A 16,175-nucleotide genomic window follows, 5' to 3' on the forward strand; every position below is an offset into this window, starting at 1 on the left:
AGTCCTGGCTCTGGCAGGGCTGTCACAGCAGCAGGGCCTGTGGCGAGCTGCCACTTGTCTGAATAGCCAAACTCCATGCTCAGGGAGCAGGCAGGGATGGAGGAACATAGCTGTGGTTGATCAAAGCCACAAGCTATTCTCCAGGAGGAAGCCCAGGCTGAACTCTGCAGTTCCAGTCCCTGGAGGCAGACTGCCAAAAACAGTAAGCCAAAAAAGCCACACACAAGCAGAGACAAAATCTTCCTTCCTCCTTCCATTAGATCGTCTCCTTTGCCAGCTGCTCAGCTCCTCACCTCCAAATACCCACCAGCTCCTGCGTCTGAGCAAATATGCAAGTTATCAAACCTCACCCACCTCTTTGCTCAGATCCAAACTGGGGAGTCATCACCCCTACCTGCACCCACCTCTCACCCTCATCGCAGTCCATTGCTGCTTGGAAAGTTTTCTCCTCTCCAAGGAGCCCACACACAGTGTGACTACTGAACTCCACACGTGGCTGGCAAGTCATGAGGGGATGTTTGTGCTCCCAATCCAATTTGCAGAAGCAACCAACATACCGTGAATTGTAAGTGTCAGATATCACAGGCACATCTCCAGCTGGATTTTCCATTCAGAGGGGAGGTATTGGTTCCAGAAATTGCAGCAAGTGCCTCCCAAGTGTAAGAAAAAAGAGTGACTTGTCAGGGAAGGGTCAGGGCTTGATCCCCTGCCTCTATCCTTCCTCCTTGCTCACTTGTGAGCTGAGGATGGGTTGCTTGAACTGCACCACCTATCCCTGCCTGCCAGTGAATATTCAGGCAGTCTATCTCGCATCTCTGAGCCTTTGATCCTATTTGCCTACAAATCCCCTTGGAGATAAGGGCAAAGGAGGGAGACCAGAGACAGGATTGTTTCTAGAGAGAATAGTGTGCCTTCTGCTTTCCCATGGAGAATCAGGAGTGCTGCATTCCTTCCAAGTCACTGGCCTTGTTGTGCTCCAGGGATGAGCCCCACCACAAAGCCTGGGCCCAAGGTCACAAAGAGTGAACGGCAGAGCAGGGTGCATTTAGGTGTTTAATTAGGAATTATTGCTAATCATTGTACGCACTACAGCAGAACAGACAGGTTCCAGCGGAAATCATGGTTTGCAGACACAAACATACATACACAGAAGCTCATTCTTGCCACAGACCTTATAGTCTAAAGAGGAGCAGATGTTGATGCAAAACATCACAGCAGGAAACAGACCAGAGACTGTCTCAGTTCAACCTGAGTGCTCAGGTAACACTCAGCTGTCAGGTAACGTGTAGGGAGAGAAAAACACTGGGGAGAAGCGGGGTCTGTGAAAGCAAGCAGATGAAGTACATGGGAGACTCAAGCAAAGAGACTCACTGGCACAAATCCCTAGCACCATGTATTCTTGCAACCACAAGACATCCTGATGAAAACACTCACAGCGAGAAAGACTTGCTGCTGTCCTTGGACACACAAGGGTGAACAGATACTCAATCAGATGAAGAAGTGACTGGTCCAAACTTCATCAAAGTAACTAATTTCTTTCACTCATCTGTAATTGGATTAAGCTGTACCAAACACAAGAAGCTGCAGAAGCCAAGAATTAAGCAAACAATTTTCTAAAAAGACTGGACAATGATGTGGATGAGAAGAAACAAAAAAGCATAACAATGATCACTAACAAGGCTTTCAGAAAAGATGCTAAAATTTATATTCCTGGTCCCAATCCCATCTCTAATAGACAGGAACCAGAAAGTGATGGCAAGTGTTGAACAGATTATGTTACATCTGCCTGCTGCAAGGTTCTTGCACCTTCCCCTAAAGCATCTGGCAAAGGCATCAGAGAAAGCATCAGATAATCAGAGACAGGATATGGGAATAAATGGATTTTAGGGCTCACCCAGTTTTACCATTTCAAGGTTCCAGTGTTTCCAGGATCAAGATTGCAATCTCCATATTTGTGTATACAAAGTCCTTGCTGACATCAGTGAAGTGAAGCCATTTGAAGTAGCATTGCCAGTGTTTGTGATGGGTTGTGGATCTCATTATACTTGTCCTGTTTTTCCTTAAAGCTCCAGAACCTGATGACAGATGATTAGGTGAGAAAAGTGTTATCTGCATAAGACAAGTTTCTAGTCCTCTTGTGTGTGGGAAAAACCAAAAATTGTGATACTAATGCAACATGTTTTCTTCAATGCAGGGAAAAACTACAAAAAGCTATTTGAAGGCAACTCTAATGCCCAGAGGCAAAGAGAGAAAATGCAGCATTTATTCTTTTACAAAAACCCATGATTCTAGAGTTATCACAAATTTTTGTGGTCCAGCTTAAAATGTCTGAAACCTTGGGGCTTAGAATACTGAATTTAAGGCAATGTGAACTGCTTTGAGCTCCCTCATGTCTCAGTTCTTGCTAGCTTCTCTCAGATGCAAGGTTTCTGCTCAGCAGCTCTTCAGAAGCCCTCCTCTGCAGGGTCTGCATTCCCCCATGCTGCTGACTTCCTAGATTTCATCAGACATCCCATTCGAGTCACTGTTTTTTGTAAAGCTCCAGCTCCCAGACTCACTCAATTATATGAAAACTTACATCATATAAGGGAAAGTTCCTACTCTTCACAGCTGCCAGGAAAAGCTAGCAATGGAACCTGACTGCAACCTTAAAGCCCAATATTGAAGGCCTGAGAAAAACACTAGTATCTTCTTACACTACTGTGTAAGATGTGTATGATTTGAGAGATTCAGGTCTTGGATTGTGTATCTGAAGTCCTTTTGCTGTCTACATTGCTCTCCCCACCCCTTGATTTTGAATGGGTCTCTCTTGCCTCCAGCCTGCTGCTGTGCCCTCCTAAATTTACACCGTTGCTTCCTAAAAAGGCCAAAAGACTAAAAAGTGCTCCACAGCAGCATGGATTCTGGATAAAAAAGGAGACTGATGTTCCCTTGAACACCAAAACTCAGTCCAGCTCAGGCACTAATGGCATATCCTTAGCATGGTCCTGAGCTTTGTCCCAGCAAATGTCACCACCGTGTTTGCCTCCCATCCTCTAGCTGAGCTCTGAGTCTCTCTCCCTTGTCTCAGGGTATAGCATCCCTTGGTGCCAGGGAGCGAAAACAGCTCTCCTCTTACTCCTCCCTTTCCTCCCTGGCTCCCTTGTCAGATGGTAGCCAGAAGCTGGTAAAGGTTACAACCAGTTTCCCACTGCTGCTGTAATTTTGGCTCTATAGCACAGCACCCTGTTGAGGCTGGGCTTTTAGAGCCCCAAAGGCTTTCCGACTGAAGATGTAGGGAGTTGGCCCTGAGGGTTGGGGCGTTCACAATTTGCATGGGAAGCAAGTTAGTGCTCAAACTCGGGCTCTGACCCAAGTTTAGCATACAATGTGAACGTGCCCACGTACTACAGTCTTGTCCTGGTGCCAGTGACTTAGGGCATCATTTTGAAGGTGATCGCACCTCCTGACTTCATGTAACCTGCTCAGCAAGGGGTTTCCAGTGCATCCCTCACCCTGGTATACAGGTGTGTGAGATTTGCATCTGTGGCTGCTTCACACAGGCAGAGCTTTCCGGGGAAGGTATGTTTTCCAGTTCTTTCCTGTGCCAGTATTGCCGCCACCTGGAGATGAGAGGAATGAAGGGCACCCAGCCATTTCCTTACCTTCATCCCTCTGCCTCTTCTCAGCCACAAAGCACCTTCCTCTATTTCAGCTGGAGAGAAAGCTGGCAGCCTCCCAGCTCTCGCGGTTATGGTGTCCCAAGCGTGCAGCCTGTTGTGAGCCCTGCTCTGCGGAGGATGGGGCCCTTATGCTCTTGGTAAAAACACAGCTCCTGGGCACTGGGGGAGTCTTTGGCAAAAGGAAATAACCTCCACTCAGTGCACTCACAGTCCTCCACCTTCTGGAAGGAGCAACTTGCCCTGGGCTTTCCTGTCCTTTTTAGTTTAGAATTTAAGCTGCAGATCTGTGTGAATGAATACAGGCTTGTGTGTTCAGCAGAGCTGTAAAGGAGAAGGGATTTTTTCATGTATTTTATGGCACTGTCTGGGTACAGAGATGGGAGGGAGCTTATATGCTGCATGTGCACGTGCACATTTTCATGTTGTCTGCACGTGTGTGCATGCATATGTGCATTTCCATATTGCGTCTAATAGGCTCTTTGTTTCTCCAGAGAAGAAGGAAAAGGAAATCCGCATGTAATGAATCCATTTATTTTATGGAGCTCCCCTGGAGAGGGGCCGGGGAGCACGATTTATGCAAAAAATCAGGCAGCTGCTGTTGGGAGGGGGACATCAATCTGGTTTTGATTTTCATTCGTAAGTGGAGGTGGCCACACAAGCCAAGGCCTCATAAACTTCCCATAGAGGAGAGTGGCCCGTTGGTGTGAGGCTGTCAGAGCCTATTTGGCCGTTAGTATCGAGCTGCTCTCCTCTGCATCCGACTAATTCCTGCCCTGTTGTTCTGCTTTCTTAGGATGTGTTTCCCCATGCTGAGGCCTCCCATTAGAAGAGAGAGGCAGAGCTGTACAAGGGGCACAGACTGAAATCTTTGTATTGAAGGGCAAAAAAGCCCTTTACAGAGCATTTGCACTTTATACCACAATTCAGTGTAGAATGTATACTATTAGAAAAAAAAACCAACAACAAAAAGTAACATGACTTGTACACTACAGTCCAGTCCCTCTCTGCCATTTATAAAAACAGAGGGAGTGAGATGGGATGGAAGAAATGGCCTGGAAAGTATATACCACTTATCAGTCTTTTTTCCATCCCTGCCATTTTGCATAACTATTGTCAGGACTGTGAGTGCAAAGGGACAGTGGAGTGGTTCCTGGTGGGGGAGAGATGCCTTAATGGAGCAGAGCTCTTGACAGAATTCTGTTTTATTATCTGATTCTTCATAGATTAAGAGTCCATGGAGTTTATCCATCAATAGCATAAGAGAAAACTGCCCATAGCATACCATAACTCACTCTGTGACTGTCCCATATGACAAGAAAATTGCATTTGGCTTCCTAATGATCTCCCCCCGCTGTCTGTGCATGGCATAGCTAATATGCAAAGAATCTAACTCAAAATCTAACTCAGGGTCTGTATTCTTCAAAATAGTCTTGTGCTTGTCCAGCAGCGGTAGGCAGGTAAGTGGACAGACATATATCAATTCAGGAAACCAAGAATGAAAACTAGTCTTTCCTGAAAACTGTCCTCACATGCTACCAGCAATTAATTACTGGACAAAGTTATTAATTTTTGTATTTTACTGGCTCTGTGTAATTTGGGTCCCTATAAACTACATAAATTCTCTAGTTCTCAACATTGAATGATATTTTTAGATCCCTCAGATACATGTTGTCCTTTCAGAGAACAGACAACACTTGACTGTTGACACTGAACTTTAAAAGGCTTTTCCTTGGCAGAACTAAGGCCCAGTAGAGGGTCAGTGAGAAAAATTTGGAAGAAGAGGTGTGGTTCACTTACCACTCCCTAAAATGCACCCACCTTGCAGAAGAAGGATTCATTTTGAGAACTACAGAAAGGAAGCTGGCTCATTTGCATGTAACACATTTGTTGATTTTCCAGGTAGTCTTTCCGTGGCTTTCTGAGAACTTCATTTGGCACCAGCTTATAAGTCAAAGGTGTTTATGTTATGCTGCCAGCAATACAGCCCCTGGCATCACACTGCTTTTTCATCACCAAACATTCTGAACCTCCTGTTCCCAAGTATCTGGAAGGGAAAAAAAAAAAAGATGCCTTGAAGATATAAAGGCCAAGTATGCACTGATGTGAAATGCTGACTTTAGAGAAGCAGCCACAAGGAATGGGGTTTTTTTTCTGAAAACAGTGGGATCAGGGCCTCTCCCTGAATCCAAAGGTGGTACGTCAATTGGGCCATCAGTTTTCAGGCCAAAAGAAAGAGCTGCTTTTACAGGCCACACTGGAAAAACAGTCTTATCTGTGGAGAAATGGATCAGGTTACAGAGCTTCCACCAGCAGTAACTTTCAAGCATAAAGTTGGACCCATTTCCCAATGTTGTTTTGAAAGAAACATAATTGCTTACTAAGTCTCAGAACTACTAGCCCTATAGCAGAGACTAATAAAGATTAGCTGAAAGGCCTCAAATTTACAGGAAAATGCCATTGTCCACACTTGCCCCTTGAGAATCCGCAATTCAATGACTTTACTCTGTTTGAGAGACAAAACTAAGTTCCAATAACCAAAACACTGTGCAAGACAGGTGAGTAGCTAAAAGTAAACAGATCACCTTAATGCTTTTCTGTTTTACATTTTTCTTCCTTGGATATAAACACAAGTGTCTTTAGTAGCATTGCAAAGGACATTTAGAATTAGGGAAATGTTGAACTGCTCTTTCTCTCCACCTTCTGCATGTTTGCACATTCACTTATTAAGTGCACATGTTTCAAGTCATTTTATGAACTGAACATCTTATGAAATCTTAGTTGAATGATACTGTACCTATCAAAGTTTTTCAATGGTCCCTTCAGCTACAACTTGTGCAACTCTTAATTTTAATGTGTTCCATCTTCATACAGACCTATAGGGAAGAGAGGCACAATTATACACCATAGCCAGTTAAGTCCCTGAGGAACTCAAAGACTAAGGCTTGTCCCACACCGCAAAGCTCACCCAGCCAAAGAGGACTGCTGATGTAACTGTGCCAGAAAAACTCCTGATGCAGATGTCTCCAGACTGATGCACTCTATAGTGTCCTCATTTTTATCACTCAGTAAACAAGGAAATGGCCCTAGGCTGGGAAAAGGAGGCAGTAAACAATGCCCAGTCCAGCAGTAAGGCTTCTAGACATGCAGACCATATTCCCCCTAGGTGTCTCTGCCAATGTAGCTATGCTCCTGATCATATGGTAATTAAGCTATTATTTCTCAAATAAAAACACACAGACCATAAGTAGGTACTGTGTACTTCATGACTGGCCAACACACAAAAGCTCATTCTTGCTTTTTTCTTGAAGTTTGACTTCTGCTTCTAAAAATGTGCCCCTTAATTGCTCACAAGAAAAACATGTTGGAAAAATCACCTCATGACTTGTCAAGGTCACACAGAAAGCCTGTGGCAAAGCAGAGAATTGAGCTGAGATCTGCATCTCCAGCTAGTCACTTAAGAACATGGATCACATGACACATGAGAAGCAGGACAGCCTGGAAGCACTTTGAGAAAATTTATGCCATCATCGGGATGTAACAACCCAGAAAACAGAATGCAAAATCATCCCGGGAGATAGGGTGAGCTACCTCAACTGATATACACAAGGACATGCTCACATACACTACTGCACAGCTAGAGACATGGCATGCCAAATGTGCCAGAAGATAGCACTGCATATATTCGTGTGTCATGCTATGATATGACACCTCTTCTCCAAATAGACAGCTCTGAGGACAGTGAGAGAAAATAGTTTCCTGCAGTATTTCTGAAGATCAAGAGAAGCCTCCATACAACTGGACTGAGGACCACACAGTGGAATTAAGACAGCAGCTGTGAGCAGAGAAGGTTCCAGCCTGGCCTCTGGGCACCCACAAAAGGCATAATAACTTCTGATACTCCTTACACAAAAGCTATAGGTCCATTGCCGTCTGTTTGGAAAGAGTCTTAGTATACAATAAGGAAAGTTGGAAAAAAACTTAAAGAGACTAGTCTAGTTCAGCTGGTTGAGAACAAAGACTCTTCTAGCAGCAAATAATTCAGCATAGCCCTGACTCCTTCATCTAGGAAGTGATTTTCATCCAAGAACTCCTCACCAGGAATTACACCTTTTCAGCCAGCTCTCTTTAGTTCCTACTGACTTGGTCTAAAGAAAGTGACTCCCAACCAATACTGGTTTAGGAAAGTTCTTACCAGATCAAAACTGACCTCAGCTGGCTCCTGTCATTTCCAAAAAGCTCCTGCTGATTTGGCTGACTAAATGAGCTCCGGGAAAATTGTGTGTAAGCCCTGCATTTGCAGAGGGTAAATTCTCCCTTTCTGGAACACAAAAGAGAAAGGAACAAAGCCAACAGGAACAAACAGAGTCAATTTGTCTGGATGGAAATGTTTCCAGCAACCCCTGCTCTAGGGCTACTGACACTGAGCCGAGCAGCAAGACATCCTGGGCAGACCAGCATCCCATGCCACTTCACACAAACTTCCCCAGCCATTGGCCACTTTCTTTCTAGCTTTATTTGACTACCCCACACCTGGACACCAGCACAACTTCATGCTGCAGCCACACGCAGAGAGGACTATCCTTACAAAGAGTCCTTTCATCTTGTGAGGGGCCAAAAGATAAGTCCCAAAGCAGACACTCAAAAGCACCCTGTACATTGGAGATGAGCCCAGCAGGACTTTCAGGCACTTTCCTTACCCCTCTCAAGCTCTTGGCAGAACTGAGATTCAAAATGATTAGTCTGATTATAGGCTTACAGCCACTTTAGCATCTGACTTCCATGCATGGCCCACCTGGCAAAGCGGGCACACCTTCCCCAAATCCACGCCAGGCCCATAACATCAGCAGGCCATGTGGGCTGCTCTGTCTCAGGGCTGTGGAGCCTGTCGCATTCCCCTCCAGCTGCATCGTCGGTAGCGTCATGCTGACAGGTTCAAGCCATGCAGAGAGAGTTGTTTTTATAACCCGCTTTCTTTTGACAAAACTTTCCCAAGCTTATTCCTCTACATTATAGTCAGGATCACCTGCTGCTCAGGGGGATTCAGATTCTTAAAGGAAAATGGAAAAAAAAAAAAAAAAAAGAAACCCAGCGAGGAAAAACTGACACATAATGGCATCCAAGGAAGAAGAAAGCACTTAGCACTAACCAGTTACTCCAAATACTGAGCTCTGCCAGCATCCCTCATTCCTGACTGGCAACTCCCTTTCTTTCTCTATTCTTCCCTGGCGTCACCACAACAATCTCTGCTGACCTGCAGCTCCCCTACTATTTCTGCCCTGGGACCACAACATATTGCCCAGGAGCTATCTTTGAGCCTTGATCGATAGCCCCCAGTGCAACAGTGACATGCTGGTCTACTCACAATTTAAACACCCCTCAGGTCTGTGATCCCACAACCCATCTCTGCTGCACACCTTGGCCTTTGCTTATGACATCCCAATTGTTCTTATCCCTCATTCACAGCACAGCTTCTTCTATGTACCTCAGTCTCAATTCACCACCTTCTTTAGTCCATACAGACAGAGACCAGCAGATGTGGAATATGTGAGTCGCTCTGTTGCAGCAGTCCCAAGGTCTCCACAGTTCAGTATTTTACCTCCTGAAAAAGCTACCAGACTAGACAGAGGAGGATTTAAAATCCACTTAGTAGCCTGTCCACCATCCAAATTTGAACTGACATTAGTTTAAAAGCCTGAAACATCATGTTTATTCTGGCTTTCAGTTATGTTATTAATAACTACAGTGACTCTCCACATACTTGCCATTCACACACTGCCCAGTCAAGTAGACAGTAATACTACAAATGCACTGAGTAGTGCTGCTCAGATCTTTTCCTAAACTAGAAGAATTAAGTTAGAGCAATTCAAGACATCTGAGCAAATTAGTTTTCTCCCAGATCATGCTTTGTCTTCTGGCACTCTACAAGGAACTTCATTTGCCATGGAGCCTCCTCCTCAGTAAGTTTAGCTAGGTTTCTCTGAACTCTCCTCTAGTCTCGATCAACCTAAATTTGGCTAGTGCTGGCATACTAATATTTAAAGCTCCCGCAGTGCAAATGAAAAAAACATGCTATAAAAGGATTCAAAACAATACCATTTGTTTTTTGTTTTAAAATTTTGGTATTGAATTTCATGCTATTGAATCCACAGCCCTGGAGTCTAAAGTCCCCTTCTTACTCAAAAAGAGCTGCACAGGCAAGACAAGATTCTTCACAATGTGCTGGGGGGTGGACTTCTACGTTCCCTAGAGAGTTCAGACTCTAAGGAATACTTAGTCCACAGCTTTTTTGATTAAACTGTCAATGAGTGCAACAAAAGTCCAAAGCCTTTTTGAGACAGGGATATTCTCGACCACTAGGAACTGGACTACAAGAAAACCAATTTATTTCACACATGTACTGCCAAAGAGCTGTCAAATGAAAACAACTTATTGTGAAATGTTTTTGTCATGAGAATGAATATTCATTCAAGAACAAAACAAAACCTACCAACCTCTCTGACTTTAAAAACAAAAAGTCCCTTGACCAAGAGTTTCAAAGCTTTTCACCACCCTCAGTTGGCCCAAGATCCAGGATCCAACAAAGTTCAAGAGCTGCTGCCCAGTAGGACAGGGAATGAGATCCCAAACAGGTGTGGACCAGGTGTGAAAAAGTAGAAGGTTAACACACCCCATCCATCACTGGACAGCACATCTGTAAAAACGGAAATAAATATTAACTCAAGTCACAATCTTGTCTGGAGATGAGCAGAATTCTCCCCAGTGGCAACTACAGAATATCATGTGGTGAGGATTGCAGCTGAGCTGATTTACTGCTAAACTGTGCTTGTATGTTTGCAGGAGGTTCTCGGTCCCTTGCTGCTGAAGTGCTTTTCCTTAATACAAGAGACAAAGAGTCCTAGTGCTCTTCTGAATATCTCTCTGGCTCATTTTTCCAGTTGCAAAGCAAATGGTTTGAAGTTTCATTGTCTTGCCAGACTCATAAAAAGAAACTATCAAGCATTAGCCAAAATGTGAAGAACAGCATGTTTTATGAAAACCCAATTAAACTACGGTCATCAATATCACTTTCATCTTTGCTGGGTACTGCCTCAGCTTTCTTATTGCATGCCAAGCTCATGTTCTTCTCAGATTCACTCAGTGAGATTACAGTTAACAGTTTTGTTTTGCTGGGTTTTTGGGGGGGACACATACAAAAGCAGAGTCCTTCTTGTTTATATACTAGATCTGCAGGGTACCAGAAATAAGTGTCTTTGGGCTCAAGAGGGGATTTTATTTTCATGTCTCGGATATCAAAATGGGAATTGGTTGTCATTGTCACTCACACAAACAGACACAGAATGCCTTTCCCGGAAAGAACTGACAGAAATTAAATTACAAAAAGCACCACACTGCAATACACTTTGGAAATCCTCATCAGTGAAACAGCTCTTTAAACTGCACAACATGACCCATGTAGATCCTATAATCCAATGTACCAGGAGATTTGGAAAGTATCAAAAAAATACTACCATGTCCTTCTTTCCCCAAGGGAAATTCTTTTTTCCTTTATCTGTCTCTAAACAGATAAGGCATCCAGCCAGCTACGACTCACAGAGGAAGCCATAGGGAAATGCAAAAGTATATTGTGTTTTCACCTGATGGCAAGGAGGACAACACTATAGCTTTCTAGAAGCCTCCAAGCCTCTTCCAGGTCGACGATTAATAAAAGTAAAGAATTCACTAAGAATGCAGCACAAAAGACCGCAAAGCAGAAAGCACAGACAGTTAGGGATGAAGTAAAACTGATTTTAATAGACCAACAATCATCACTCCAGCCCACCTGATCTTTTTTCCCACATGCCAGCCCAGGAAGCAAGCTTGATGACGACTTAAACAAAACAAACAGAGAGGTCCTACTGTCTTGTACGGTTATCACTCTTCTATTGTCTTCTACTGTCTTCTCTTTACAAGACTGCCTAATAAGACTGTCTCCTATTGTCTACTACTCAGTGCAATTTTAGTGCTAAGTGAAAAAAATGCAGTGAGAAGGGCATTCCCTGCTTTTATTTGTCATGATATTTGAGGTTTTTCACGCTGAACAATATTGGAAAATTTAAAAAGAATAACCTAGAGAGCAAATGCATATTTTCCAGATTTGCAGAATGCAAAGATGATTAGAAGTTCAGATAACAGTGCTTTGTGTATTAGAAAAATCTGCTGGGACTGACGGTGGTGGCACGCATAGGTGTGTACATGAAATGCCATGTTCTAAACTATTAAACAGCTGGAAAACAGCAGCATCACAAAGAAATACCACTCTGAGAACTACATCAACAGCACAGTTGGCTAAGGGAGCGCTCTTCTCAGAAATACTCGGAGGAGTTAGATGACCGAAAGCCTCCAAAATTGAAGGACTTTGAGGCGAATCCAGCTGATATATTTGTTGTATGGTGCCAGCACAATTTCCCCGAAAGGCTAAAGAAAGGGGGAAGCATGAAAAGGGTCAGATGGGAATATATGTGCATGTGGGGGAGGGGGGCAAAGAAAAGGCAAAACTAGCTGAGAACAGGCTCCATTTAAATTGCATGCAGACCTCACACAAAGCACAGAGAATTGGTCAGTAGATTGAAGCCATCTGGCTGGAGGAGCCATAAGAGTAAAACCCTGCTGGAGATCTCCCCATCACGTCCCATCATGGTCCAACATCAGAGCACAGCATGGGCTTCCCCCACTCCAATCTCACGGAGTGAAAAATGGGAAGATGAGCAAGAAGAGGATTGCAAAGTTTGTCATTATAACAGAGCCTCTACTCTTTTCATGAAGTATAAACCCAGCTGGCACTTTCTCCTGCAAACTATTTCAGCCTTGACTCCATGCCTGGTTAAAAAATACCACTTCACTAAAAGTCTAGGTGTTTGATCTCTGGCTGGAAGGGGCTGTAGAGCCTGCTTTGCACTCAGCCAGTCTCATATAACTCTTGACCGTAGTGATTGATAGCTGAGCTTGTGGATCCTCCTGCACTCAGAGACAGGGATATGAAGCTTACAGATGTCCACACTAAATACTCAATAAAGCAGTTTCTACAGCGATACATCAGTTTGGCAGAAGGAAGGACTGAACATGACTGGTTTTGTCTACGTTGTCCCAAGGCCTCTCTAATAAATCTCAAGCTTTGGTGACAACAAAAGAGAAACTGAGTCAAGGCTCTACACTCTGCAGCCAACAGCACAGAACAGTGATGCAGACAGCTGGCTTCAGGCTTCCATGGCTCCCCAGTGAAAGACCACCCCAGGGCTTTCCTAATGTGAATGAACCAGCGGACTCTGAGTCTCCTGCTCATCCTTGCCATTTTTACAAGCTTGTCTGTTATTGAAGGCAAACTCGGCATTCGTTAAAATGCAGCCTGGAAGCATCTGAAGATGCAGCATATTTATTGTAAAAACATACAAATGTATTTTAAAACTTATAAAATATATCCTGATTTATGTCCCAGATAAAGCCTCTGACTTCATTTAATGCATATTAGCACTGCTTGTGTTTCAGCACACTGGTATCTGAACACTCAGCGATGCAGTGGTCTTTATGCCAACCAACCCTTACAAATCCAATGTTTTTTACTGTCTGTTTTTCTGAAGTCTCTCCTTCACCTGAGCTGGAAAATCAAGGCACTTAACATCTGGAAAAATTAAAGCTTTGGAAGTCTGCCTGTCTGATTGCCATGGTGTTGTTACAGAATTTTTGTTCCTTATGATTCTCCCATGCAGCCCAAATATTAACTGCCAGAGATTAAATCCAATGCAAGTTCTTCAGTTGTTTTCCATCACTTTGACTTGCCCATATGGAACATTCCCAAAGCATCAAAAGTCATTAGTATTTATCATTTCTGTATCAGAAGTGCTTTTCAGTGATCCTAAAGGCTTCTCTCTCTGATAAATGCCATCACTGAGGTATTGCAGCTGATGTCAACAATGCCACAGATACTGGGTATAAGAACAGTAGCAATGAAAATACATAAGGAGAGTGGTGAGGGGAGAAACAGAACTGAAGCACTCTTGAAAAAGGAAGTTGGATTAATTTTCCCACTGGATTTTTCTTGTTTACACTTAGCTTGAAATCTTGGAAGGAAACGTAATGAAATTATTACTTGGTTATTTTACTTTGAAAAATAGCCATATCCACTGGGAAAATAAGAAAACCTTAAAAATATAAACAAGTTATATTCAAGTGAGTCGGTCGTTCCTCTACCAGAGTGCCATCTACCTCTGCTCTCTTTGCAGCATTTCCTTCTTACCATCTCCAGCCACCTTTTCATCCCCCTCCCCACTTCCAATTATTAATTTTTGTCCCAATACCATTCTCTCCATCCTCTGAGATCTATTTCAGAAGCTAGCTGCTACTTCTTCATGGACACAGGCATTTGGGGGACACTGTTGTTGTGTGGAATAGGCCAGGCTTTCCTGTTGATGAGATGTGACCACTCTCGACCAGGACACTCGGTTCACATGCGTGCAATGAACCCTGCAGGAGCCTCTGCGCCCTAACAGACTCGTGACACTGGACAATCTTCAGGGAAGCTCCTGTATGTCAGTGGTTGGGTAGGATGAACTGTATTTTCAGTGAAACATGATTGTTATTCTCTTCCCTTCTTTAGACTTAAAAGGGGTTTTGTTACTTTTTTTGGTCTTTTATGATCAGAAATTTCATTTTAATTATCCAGACTTTTGTTTATGTAACTACAAAATATCATTGTAATACATGCTTTCTAAGTATGGACAATCCAACAGGATAAACCTGTGAATCTGTGCCACTCTCACTACCACTAAGCATCCCCAGAACAATTCTCAGGATCTGTAATGTCTAATATACATACATACCTAACAAGTAATTCTGAAGAGCTCAGTAATTTTCCTTGTTTAAAGTCTTGGATGATAAGTTGTTGGACCTGAACACATTTCTTCTGCTTTTGATCACCCAACATTAAATTACAGGCTATAACATAAATTCTAGACGTTTTGCAACCTACATGTCACTAGATTCAGGTTTCCTAATTTTTCAGGAAGGGGGAAGGGCTGTTGGATTCAAAGCGAGCGCTGACCTGCACTGACCCCTTCTGGAAAGCACCAAAAATGTACCATTGGAAACAAACCTGTACCGATTCAGGGGGTGCGTGTGGGAACTACTTGACCTAATAGCTTTTTCCATCTCTATTCCTATGACTTTTAATCATGTTTGGTTGGAACAGCCTCAGCCTTCACAAGCTATTTGCATGGGTAAGGCTCTGGAGCAGATATACATGTCATCCATTAGCATCCAGCAGACCAGAAAAGGCCCAAAGGACAAGAAAAGTTTCTTCGTAGCTGGAAGCAGAAAATAGTAAGGCATTATAAGAAAAACGGCAAAACATTTTCAGACAAGGACAGAACACAAATTAGTATGAAAAGAAAACAGAGCCTTACAGAACGTCTACAATGTGTAATCCCAAAGCATCTGAAACAAGGGAATACAATTTCTTTGAGAACAGTCCCGTAAAATCTCTGGAGGCTATAAGCAACTGGGACATAAGTTTCTAATCTAAAATATGATACTTCTTTGCTCCTGAGCAGACTCACACTTGGGAGCACAGGTTTAATTTTTATTCAAAAGGAAAAGGACTAATTCTTCAATGGTCAGTGACATCCTGTTCTGTTCCTTGGAAATGTCCAGTTCTGTCTAAACTGGATGACCCTCCACAGTGCTGACAAATCACAGACCATGGCTGAACCGGCTTACAGAAAGAAAATAATTTTCTTTTCTCTCTTGTGTACATGAACATAATATTCAAAGCTATATTTCTTCGCCCTTGAACACAAGGGCTTGATAAAATAAACACATTCAAAAATTATCTGCAAGAAATCAGAAATATGTCAAATTTCCAAATTTGGAAAGAGATTATGGGCTTCAACTCAAACTGGCACACGTTTTGTTTGTCTCCTTGGGACTCAATGGTCTGCACTGCTAACAGTTGTAGAAAATACAAGACAAAAAAAAGCAACCAACCAAAAAGAAAGCAAACCACATCTCGGGAGAGGACACAAATCACTCAATCCAGAGAGTGCAGGTTTTTAAGAAAGCAATTATCTTCCTTGTTTACATTAAATTATGTGTCACATAAATTCCTTTGGAGACAACGTCTTTAAAGGTGAGGTGAGGAAGTGGAGTACTTACTGTATTTGAACTACCACTATATTGCTGGCCTCTTCCTGTCTGACCAAAAGCCACACTGCTGCTGAAGAATCTGCTTCAAAAGTCCCACGACATGGAGAAACTCTTGGACAGCCAGTAACCCTTTGTCTACATATCTTTACGATGATAAGCCAGCACCGTGCTTATCAACTGTTGGTTTCTATGACATGAAGAAAGCCACCCCTTTAGCCTTCTCAATCACAAGAGGCCAGCAGAAGAAATTGCATTTATTTTAAGACATTGAATAAACTCTCCTCTTATGTTGTTGCAGACAAACTCCTTCCACTTGGATAAAAGTCACTTTATAAAGGA

At 43.1% G+C, this 16,175-nt stretch overlaps 1 long non-coding RNA gene across 1 annotated transcript; it reads right to left on the minus strand.

Annotated features, from left to right (window-relative positions):
- Positions 1 to 1,190: 1,190 nt before the first annotated feature.
- LOC116784198 lies at positions 1,191 to 6,523 on the minus strand. Its single transcript, XR_004355994.1, has 3 exons — positions 6,457 to 6,523; positions 1,895 to 2,075; positions 1,191 to 1,581 (listed from the first exon to the last, which is right to left on the minus strand). It is a non-coding gene; the product is annotated as an uncharacterized LOC116784198 (long non-coding RNA).
- Between the last annotated feature and the right edge of the window lie 9,652 nt (positions 6,524 to 16,175).

The sequence above is a fragment of the Chiroxiphia lanceolata genome, chromosome 3 (genome assembly GCF_009829145.1).
Source record: "Chiroxiphia lanceolata isolate bChiLan1 chromosome 3, bChiLan1.pri, whole genome shotgun sequence".
Classification (NCBI taxonomy): domain Eukaryota; kingdom Metazoa; phylum Chordata; class Aves; order Passeriformes; family Pipridae; genus Chiroxiphia; species Chiroxiphia lanceolata.